Genomic DNA, 10904 nt, shown 5'->3' on the forward strand with positions numbered 1-10904 from the left:
CAAAGACAACCTGTAAGAGTCCCATCATTCTTTCACCCCATCTATTCCCAGCCGTACTACCACAATGACTTCACACTCATACACTGATGGGTCCACACATGAAGAAACAAATGTCAGGAGACATTCTTTTAAGTGGGGGAGAGTGTAGAGAGTTGAAAATAGCTTTCTAGTAAAATCTGGTATCAGAAATAAACTGGGGAAAACAGCCCCCCCCCTAAAGGTTTTTGTTGTGATTGTATTTTTGTACCTGTCATTTATAATGCTATTCTGCATCCAGCCGCTAGAAGGCGCATTACGCGCAGTGGTATCGAGTAGCGTTTTGGGGCACAGAGGAAGAATAAACCTTCCTGTTGTGAAACTGACATCAGCTCAATGTGTGTCCCTTTTTCCTATTCTTTATCACAGGTTAGTAAATGCATTTAAATGAATGTATACTGCAGACCTTACAAACAGAGGATGTTGTTTATGTGGGTAATGAGCGCAACTCGCTAAAGAAATGGATTCGTTCTCAGTTGTGTCTGAATTGTGGGTTAAGGCTGCAGGCTAAATGATGCTAATGCTAGCGGACTTGGCTAATGTGGGATACTGAGGCTGTGTCCGAATTCAGGGGAAGGATGCTTAAAATGCCATATTTGGAGGCAATGACGTCACAGCAACGCGACGAGGACTGTCCGAATTCAAAGAGCACTCAAAATGTGGCGACAAATGTGTCCTACTTTTCCGTGAATTTGAGGGTTAGTCGTGTCCGAATTCAGAGGAAGGACGCTTCAATGCCATATTTGGAGGCAATGACGTCACGGCGACGAGACGAAGGCTGTCCGAATTCAAAGAGTCCTCAAAATGTGGCGACAAATGTGTCCTACTTTGCCCTGAATTCTAAGGATGGTCCGATGTATCCTTCATGTCCTACTATATCCCAGGATTCATTGCGGGTCATAGAGGAGATTTGTTTCTGATAACGATGGTGGTCGAAGCGGGAGAGGAAAACACTTTCAAATGTAAGTATATGAAAATCTGGTTGTACAAAAGTTAAATTGTTATAGTGGTCGTTTTGTTAAGCTTTGGGCATCTGCATAGACATGTTTCTTTTCTTTAAAATAACCGTAAACCAGTTTGTATGGGGGGTCCCGCGATTTTTCATGTATTGCTGCTTACATACAGCTAATTTAGATTTTTTTCGAATTGGTGATATGTTGTGTGGAACAAAGACCAAACGACTTAATTTATTAAAACGAGGAGAAAACGATCACCTCTTCACTGGGTGAAGAATTGAGCCGCTACGGCGTGGAGGTACAAGAATAAATCAGTTTACACATCATATTCATATGAGTGCGGTCCTATTAACCCTCATGCTGTACAGCAGCGGTCCCAAACCTTTTTTACGCCACAGACCGGTTTATGTCAGACACGGAGCGGCCTTTAAGGTATCGCGCATACATACAACCACATAAAATGATCCGACCAAGACAAAAACTGTGGTATTTTGTAAATATAATAATAAACGTGAATGTGCTGTGTAATTGTGTAACTTTATTAGCAGCGTCCTCCTGAAAATGCGCCAATATTGAGAGTAACATCCTCCTCTCTGCCGCTTAATGCTCTCTGGTCGCTATGGTAATGTGTAAATATTTCTTTCAAAATAAGACACGAAACTACAACAAGGGAAAGACCCAGGGAAACCGAGTTAACGATAAAACCCCTGAAAACCATAAATTTCACACCGGAGCTTTAACTCTCGTGGCCCGGTACCAAACGACTCACGGACCGCTGCTGTACAGAACCTGTGATGTCCAGACGGTGTTCCTCTGGTGTTCTGCTGTGAAAAATTTTGGGTTTAGGGATTAACATAGTTGCCATGGTTTCCCTTCTTCTCTTATTTGTTGTGTGTGATCAGGACAATTCTGGAGAAGATGGGCCTGCAGGGGAAAGTCACCCCCTTGCAGGCCAGAAGACATGAGATAACTTTAAAGAATACAAAGTACGTATGTGTGTTATCAAGAAGATAATTCTTAAGAACACAAGTTAATAAATGTGCAATTACTAAGAGTTGTTTTGGTGTTTTTATTTGCCTGCTGTCATTTTTGATTTCCTCTGCCTTTAGGATTGCAAGTATCCAGGCTCAGGAGAGGGGGTCAGTGGGAAGCCCACTGCTGCTACTTGGCCCTGGTTTGCCCTCATGGATGAGGTGATAGGACAGAGGCCTTCCATTAAGCCTCTTGTCCAAATGTCCTCTCTCCCTGAGGACACTCCAGGGCCAAGCACAACAGTGGGTGACCAAAACGACAGTGATGACGAAGCGAGTCAGCCACCTACGACAGGGAGAAAGAGATGATGAGCTGCTAGACCTCATCAGAGAGGACATGAGGCAGCAAAGAGAGGCAGAGGAGAGGAGAGCAGGGAGAGGATGGACAGACTGTTTTCACTTCTAGAAAGATGTGTTCCAAAATGAGTTATATATTGAGAAATTTATTTATTTGAATATATTTGTTACATTGTTACATGTGTTGCATTAGTTTAAAGGTTTTATGTTATTAATAAATTGATTCGAACAAACAGTAATTGTCACTGAACTCAATTTGATTTACAGGCATTTGTAACATGTATGAACATAACGCTAACTTTGAACAATTTTACTTGGATATTTATTTGATAGCAATAAAGTAAATAACAATAACAATTAAACAAGAATATTTCAAATACACAGTATGCAAAGATGGAAAAACAATATTTTCAGTTGTTCACACAGGATTAACCTGAGTGACCTGTTCCTGGACCGTTTCTTGAACAACTGTAATAGATTACAGGAAGTCTGGCAGTGTTGCTGAATCTGCCGGAGCAAGATCAGACGTGGATGTGCTGCAGCTGAGGTTTGTCTTTTCTGGTCGGGGAGTGGAGAATCACACAGGGTGGTCTGCAAAGAGCTTTAGGATGCTTCCTCCCACTGTCCACTGCATCGTCCAGCCACAGGGTTTGCAGGGCTGGCTCAATCAACGGCTGCCACAGCACTAAGATGTTTTCAGAAATATGCAAGCAGGAGATGGTGGATGCTATATTATTAGTATAATACTTGTAACTCTGTAGCAGACAACAGTTTGATAAAGTGCTATGTAAAAAAAACAAACAAAAGATTAGATTCTATACGTTTCAAAGATATTTAGTTTATATATTTTATATGATACAGTACATGTGTGAGAATGACCGATGTTGTGCCAAAAAATGATCGTCTGCCAAAAAACGGATTTCCGGTTTTTGCCCTAAACTGATTGCTCGTATTTAACCTGCTATGAATAACTTGTTGGTCTATAATACGTGAAACATATGTCAAATGTTTCCCTCATCAATGATATCAAGTCACTTTGAGTCACCAGCAACATTCCTGTAACAAGGTAGAAGCTGCAATCAGTTTTTGGCAGTGACTTTTATATATCCTTTATTTATCCAGTTCACAAACAATCTTGTTGACATTAGAAATTTATTTTTTAAGAGTAATCTGGCCAAGAGGACAGCAGACAGCGCAACAAATATATCAATTGTACCTAGATTATAACCAGAGTTATAAAGATACTTGAACAACAGGTAATTATTGTATATATAAAACCCCTTTGTAAACCATGTTCACCGAAGTCTATTTACCAACATACATAAAGATATTACACATGGAAACATTGGAAATCAGTTTTGGCAGGCGAACACTTTTTTGGCACAACGCCGGCAATATTTCAATTATCCGTGTAAATATCTCAGTAATTCCTAAATGCGTGTAGATTAAAGGAAATTATTTTACCTGGATATGATTGTCTCTGATGAGCCTAAGGTACAAAACGTGCGGCCAACGACGATAAGATTTTTCTAGCTCCTCGAGAATTAAAATTGCCCAAACAACGGAGCGACATTTCTGGGTCCATTTTAAAGTTTTCGCGCTGTGGCGCTAGCGACCGGAAAAACACGGAAGTAAGGGCGGAGTTGAAGGCTAGGAGGCTGTCCACAGCCCATCTGTTATGTTTGAATACTCATTGTTTGTTCAATAAAGTTTCTGTGGAGAAAAAAAGGGGGCTGTCCACAGCCGCTCACTTCCTGACTACCCGTCTGTCTAAGGACACTACCTTGTGACGTAGGTAGGTAGTGTCCTTATGAGCATCCTTTCCCTGAATTCGGACACAGCCAGAGTGTGTGTGGGGAAGCTAATCGGACCTGTGAGAGACTTCTGGACTGTGAACTCTTAATGTATTATGCACAATGATAAATGGGTTTTATACTATGTTTTATTCTTCTGGTTGATGTTGTGGTTACAAGAACAAGTTTGTGGTTTAATACAAAGACATTTATAGAGTGTTATAAGGAAACTGTTTGATCAATGCTGACTGCAAAGTAGTAGTGAACGCTGTTAAAGGAGCATTGCACTCTATATAGTTGTAGGTTGTATAAGAACAGTGAATATGTTTGTTTATGTCAAAGACATTATTTTCTTGTAAAGAGTAAAATAGCTATATTAAAAAAAACAGAAGTTATATTGTCAGTACAGTGGAAATACATTTCACATAAATAAGTTAGTGCTGAACGAGAATTCAAATGTTTAAAAATGAGTTCATTTCATGATGTTGTAAATGTAGTTAAAAATGAAGTACAGAGTACACTATTGTGTTTTGTTTATCTTTGTAAAACAAATGTGTTTATTGTGATACATTGTGAATCTGATATTATCAATGGATTTAAGCAACATTTTGTTTATGTTTTGTCAAAGTTGTATTGAGAGATTTATACAGTCTCTAGCTCAGGAAACTGTGGTCATGTATGGTAAACTGGACTGAAGTGTAAGGTCATTTCTTTGCAGTTAGTGTGGTGATACCTGAAGCTGTTCTAAGCTGTTGTGAAGAATAAACCTTCCTGTTGTGAAACTGACATCAGCTCAACGTGTGTCCCTTTTTCCTATTCTTTATCACAGCACCACACGTTGTTGAACAGGAAACCAGTTGCCCCTCTGGTCATCATCTTAGGGAGGCAACATGGGCAACTTTGGGCTGACTCAGCATGTAACGGAGACCACACATAATAGAGGACACACTCTTGACCTACTGATCTCCAAGGGCCTGAGCATTTCAAAGGTTACTGTGTCTGATGTGTATGAACCTTCCAGATCCCTCAGGTCATCTGGATCCGGTTTTTTATCAGTTCCCAGAGTCAGAACCAGACACGGAGAAGCTGCATTCAGCTTTTATGCTCCATATATCTGGAACAAACTCCCAGAAAGCCTCAGATCAGCTGAAACACTCAGTTTATTTAAATCCAGGTTGAAGACTCACCTGTTCTCAGCGGCATTTGAATAAAACACCAAATCAGCACTGTTTTACTTTTAAGCTTAAATTTTAAAACTAAATTTTAACTACTGATTTTATCTACTGTTCCTTCCTTCCTTTTTTTTTCAATTTTAAATCATGCTTTTTATTTGTTTTTGTGTTTTAATGTCTCTGTAGAGCACTTTGAATCACCTTGTTGTTGAATTGTGCTATATAAATAAACTTGCCTTGCCTTGCCTTATTCAAGACTTTTACAATTTATTCTTGATATTATTGTCTCTACATGCACATTTAAAACTTGGAACTGTAGCTAATTTTTTAAATTATTCTTGTGTACTTTTTCTGTTTTCTAGGAGAGTTACTGGTTTTGGATCGATGGAAGCCCTTTCACATATGCGAAATGGTGTCAGGGGGAACCTAACAACGCTGAGGGAAACAAGCCATGCTTGGTGGTGAATTTTTCAGGTAAACCTTCTATGAAATCCCTGAAAGTACAATGTATGAACACTGTAAATATTAAAGAAAAAAGAAAACAATGCCCGCAGTCAGTCATGTCTCAGTGTCAAGACTGAATTTTACATGTCTGTCTTGTATTTCCTGTTTTACTTTGACAGTCATGTGTGATTGTATTCAGTTTTAAGTCCTCCCTGTCTTGTTTCATCAGATTTGGTTCAGGTGTTTCTCCCTTCTGTTAAACAGTCTGTGAAGCGTATAGTGTGTTTTCCTTGGTTCCCTGTCAGATCGTCTCGGTATCTTCCTACACTGTAAAATGTAATATTGTGTTTAATTAAAAATATTAAATAGGCTGAACTCAATTTTTATCAATTTGTTATTAGAACTCAATTTAAATAAGTTACCAGTACTTTTTATGCAAAAATGCTGATAAACTCGATTAATTTGAGCTGTCCTAACTTAGAAAAACTAAGTAAGCTGGAAGTTTTGCTTCTCAGGGCGGAAGGATGAAAGATGTGTTTTGAAAATGCCACGTGACTACCATCCTCCTCCCTCCCGGATCAGTCCGCATGTTCATGGCGCCAGCATTTGTTATGGAATATATTGAGCAAACCTGGAGATATTATTGTTGTCATTGCTGTGGATCTTTACTGACTTGGTGAGTAAATGTTTACTCTTATTCAAACTGATTTTGTGGCTTCTCTTAGTTTAGCACCAGGTTTATAATCTTGCTAGCTAGTTAGTGTTAGCCTAGCGTTGCTGCTGCCGCTGTGCTCATGTTACTTAAAAATTAACACCACAGCCTTAAAAACCTTACATAAAACTATGTCGGTGAATTTTTTTGTTGATTGTTTGAAATAAATAAGTGAGATAAGAGCCCAGACAAAATTCTTTGGGAGGTGCAGCCGTTAGGGGTGGGGTGGGTGTGGGGGGTGGATAACGGAGCTCTCCGAAAACGTGGAAGCACTTTTGCAAATATGTGATATTTTGATAAATCAAGTAGATATTTGAGCATTACTCAGCTACATTCTCGCCTGAAAATATCTTAAAAGGTTATTTTGTGACCCAGAAAGGGTAGTCTGGTGAAAAGGAGGATCGCATTTGTCGGCCATGGTTGTCGGAGCCTGTGCGCACTTGTAAGCGCGGCAATGGCGGAGGAGCACTGCTGAAAAACGTATTACTTTTTCTGGGTCACAAAATAAACTTTTAAGATATTTTCAGGCGAGAATGTAGCTGTGTAATGCTCAAATATCTGCTCGATTTATCAAGACATCACATATTTGCAAAAATGCTCCGACGTTTTCATGCTTTGTGGCAGCTTTAGAACATCTGTGGCATCTATTAATGTCAAATCTAGCCTTTATTTAACAACATAAGCAAACTCTATGTTACAATGATTGCATAGCCATTAAGGATCAAATCAGTTTCTGAAAAATGTTCTGTTTTTTCTCCCTCTGCTTGCTTCTTTCTGTCTTTGAGGCTCGGGACCAGCACTCCTGTTGTTGGACAGGAAGACATCAACTCAGTGGTAAGTATTTTGGTTTTCCAATATATTAGCAACTGTCAGTGACATTTATATTAATCAGGCTGAACTTTAATCATACTTTAGATCAGCCTGTTTTACTTATTGTTTTGTTTGTGCTTTGGTTTGGGGAAGTTGTTTCTTTACTGATCTTTTCCTGTCTGTTATTAGACTTGAGATATGACTGCACTGTGCTGTTGCTGTGACTCCAGTTAATTCTACAAGACATGCTGTGTAAGTAAACAAACAACAACAGTTTGGTCTGCATTTCTTGAAAGTTCACATCCCCCAAACTTAGTTTAGAGGGTCTACACTGTATATAGTGAAGTCTGCAAGTTTTCTAACAGCAAAATTTGTTTTGTGCCCAAATCATTTTGCACATCATTAGAATGAAAGTTATTGCCCATGTTTGCATAGCCCTTTTTAAAATGATGCTTTCATGACAATATTGTGTGTTGCGTGGTGGTCACGGCTATCCAGACTGACAATTGGGACATTGGGTCACCTCTCCGGCGGGGAGGGAGCCTGAGATTGTCTAAATTGGAGTCTGTTTTATACCAAATGCAGAAAAAAATGTTTTAAGAAAGCAATTAAGTTCATGTTCCAAAAAATATGATTGTTTGCTTGCAGGACACCAGGAGAGATGAGTCCTCCATCACAGATGGTGTGGTCAGTGAAGGTGGTCACCTGCAGGTTCAAGCTCATTGCATCTCCAACCCACATCCACTGCCACTGTACTTAAGGGAAGTTAAAGACTTTCTTCTGCACCTACATTTGGATCACCTCGATCCATGACAGTCATTCAGGCAGTAATGCCTGGACTGGAAACAAGCCATCCTTAAAATATTACAACATTCCAGCTCCTGTGTTGGAATGAAAAACGAATGTGTTGTTTAAATTAGAGACTGCACTTGTGACAGAACAATAAATATTTTATGTTGATTATATAAGTAATGTAAGTACAAAACAAACTTGTGGTAGACCTAAACTTATTTTCAGAATAATTACATCTGAGACTGTTTCATTGTAAGATTATAACAGTGATGGCAATATAATTTTTATTCAGCAGAACAGTGTCCAGTATGTTGGCTGTTGTACTTTGTTGTGTTTGAAAATAAAACTTGTGCTCATTTTAACATCATTACAAAAAGTGTTGTTAATTATTTTTAGTCATAATCAGGTTACCACAAATTGTTTTTTCATTTAGTTGAACTTGAAATGTTTGTCAGTAGGTTAACAATTGGTATTGTCAGAAAGTCAGAAATATCAAGTTTTTCTTAATACTGCAGACTTGCAATGTATAAGTTGTCCTAACAGTCATCCTAAGTAAGCTTTACTTAGTTTTTTTGAGGCAACGAGTTTCCATAATTTTTTTGAGTTCTGGGAACTAACACGGCTGTGTACATTTTGAGTACAGTGTACTCAAAATGAGTAAGTTGCCCTAACTTGGTCATCTTACGTAAACTTGATCCAATTTTTTTGAGTTCTGGGAACAAATGAGCTTGTACAGAGTACTCAGAATAAATACGTTGTCCTAACTTAGTCATTTTTAGCTAAGCTTTACTCAATTTTTTTGAGGCAACGAGTTTCCATAATTTTTTTGAGTTCTGGGAACTAATTAGATTTTACAGTGTATGAGTATTTCTCTCATGTTTCCAGGTTTCTAGTTCCTTGTTCCAAGATTCAGGTTTGATGTAGTGTTTAGTTTTCCCAGTTGAGGTTTTATTAGCTCCTTGTAGTCGTTCAGACATTCCAATCTAATTTATTCCCAGAACTTAAAAAAATTATTAAAACCTGTTGCTTTAGAAAAAGTAAAGTTGAAGTAAGTAAGTAGAGCAAGTAGAGTGTATTTAAGATGATTAAGTTAGGGCAAGTTGTTCATTATGAGTACATGATGTTAAGATAACTTGATTTTTCTGACTGAGCAATACTAAATGAATTAGTTCCACTGACATAAAAATTTTCAATGTAACTGTCATGATTCTGGGTCATTTTGACCCAGCATTTATCTGTAATATGGTCTCTGTTCTGATTCTTTAGTTATCCTGTTCTGAATATATTCTATGTTTCAGTTTATTCTGGTTTAGGGTTTTGTTCTTAGGTTTTCTGTCTTGTGCCCTTGCGTTTAGTGTAGGTTTACTTCAGTGTCAAGTCTGTGTCTTTGTGAATTGTTTCTTGTTTTCTGTTTTACTTTGAAGGTCCATGTCTTATGTCATTGTATTCAGTTTTGCTTCCCCCCGTCTCGTCAGGCTTATCAGGTCCAGCTGTGTTCCCCACCTGTGTGTAATCTCCCTGTGTTCTTCTGTGTGTATTTAAGTCGTGTCTACGTATGTGCTGATCACTGGTCCATCTGTGTATCAACCGTGTATTCTCCCTGCTGTCAACCTTCATGTGCCTTCGCCCACCTTCCTTTGTGTTCAGGCTTGCTGTTTAGTTTTCCCCAGTATAGATTATCTTTAGTTCCATTTTGACATTTTCACCTTGTGCTTTATTTTGCAATAAACCTTCTTCACATCTCAGTGAGTGCCTGCTCTTGGTTTCCTCATTTATTTCCTCCGCTCACCCTGCTAGCTGTGACAGTAATTACATGAAAATACATATTTTGTTATAACTTACTATTTTCAAAATGGTTTCTTGCAAATGTATTGCAACTTAAGTACCACATTTCTTTTTTTTATCATACCAAGTTTAACTGTTACAGAAAGACTCACTAAGACATATGATTTCCAAATCAGCATTACTGTTGGCAGAAAAACAAAATGTAACTGAGCTAGACAATAAAAAACAGTAAGTGCAGGTAAATATTACCCAGTCAATAAGTACCCCAAATTAATGCATGTTATGACTATTGAATTTATATGTAGCTACACAACAGACACAGGTAGATGCTTGCCCAAAAGCTTTAATGTAGCAAGAAGGAAACTTAAAAACAAAGAATTAAAACAGAATAGTTTTCTTGGAAGACTATACAAAGAAACATGGTAAAATCAGTCTACTTATAACACAATCACACTTCTGTTGACTTGTGATTTTGTTGTTTAAGTGTTAAACAGAGAGGAAAATAGAATGCTGCACATAAAGATATAGGAGCAATCAAAACAGGAACATTGTATTTCAGTCTGCTGTTTTGATTCAAATTTCATGTATAAGTGTCAGTCCAGGAGTCCTGATCTCTTCTTGGCACAGACAGAAGGAAGGGAATTATCACACCACACATCATCCCAGCATTTGCCATCTGCGAGGTTCAAAAGCAGAAATCAGTAAAATGTCACACAAAGTGTTAAAGATGCAATCCAAAGCAAGATTGTAAGTTTTGATTTATGTCATATTTTATTTAAAGCACTTAAATTATTCACAAATTAAGCAACCATGTTCTGAATTACCACTATAATTAATCTGCAGGCAAAATGGACGGGAACCACTCATGGGCTCTCCTGGACACCAGTTTGTGTACTGGAAAGGCCTCCCATCACTCCAAAACCAAATATGCTCCTAAAATTAAACACAGCATTAGTTTAAAAGGTCAAGCCTTGTCACAGTCCCAGTATTAGTGCAACCCATCTCCACCCTAGATCCTCTATTCACATATTTTTTTGACAAAATGTAACATCTGCTATCATTAATATAAAAAGAGA

General features: G+C 38.2%; 2 long non-coding RNA genes across 3 annotated transcripts; both read left to right on the top strand.

Moving 5' to 3' along the window:
• Positions 1 to 348: 348 nt before the first annotated feature.
• On the top strand, positions 349 to 8246 carry LOC134624674 (uncharacterized). Of its 2 annotated transcripts, none has more exons than XR_010093599.1 (6): positions 349 to 405; positions 5648 to 5759; positions 6245 to 6405; positions 7227 to 7275; positions 7441 to 7503; positions 7900 to 8246. It is a non-coding gene; the product is annotated as an uncharacterized LOC134624674 (long non-coding RNA). The 2 variants fall into 2 exon arrangements; XR_010093598.1 differs by lacking the exon at positions 349 to 405 and adding an exon at positions 4893 to 5102.
• On the top strand, positions 700 to 2541 carry LOC134624675 (uncharacterized). Its single transcript, XR_010093601.2, has 3 exons — positions 700 to 998; positions 1895 to 1978; positions 2102 to 2541. It is a non-coding gene; the product is annotated as an uncharacterized LOC134624675 (long non-coding RNA).
• Positions 8247 to 10904: the final 2658 nt, after the last annotated feature.

The sequence above is a fragment of the Pelmatolapia mariae genome, linkage group LG3_W (assembly GCF_036321145.2).
Source record: "Pelmatolapia mariae isolate MD_Pm_ZW linkage group LG3_W, Pm_UMD_F_2, whole genome shotgun sequence".
Classification (NCBI taxonomy): Eukaryota; Metazoa; Chordata; class Actinopteri; order Cichliformes; family Cichlidae; genus Pelmatolapia; species Pelmatolapia mariae.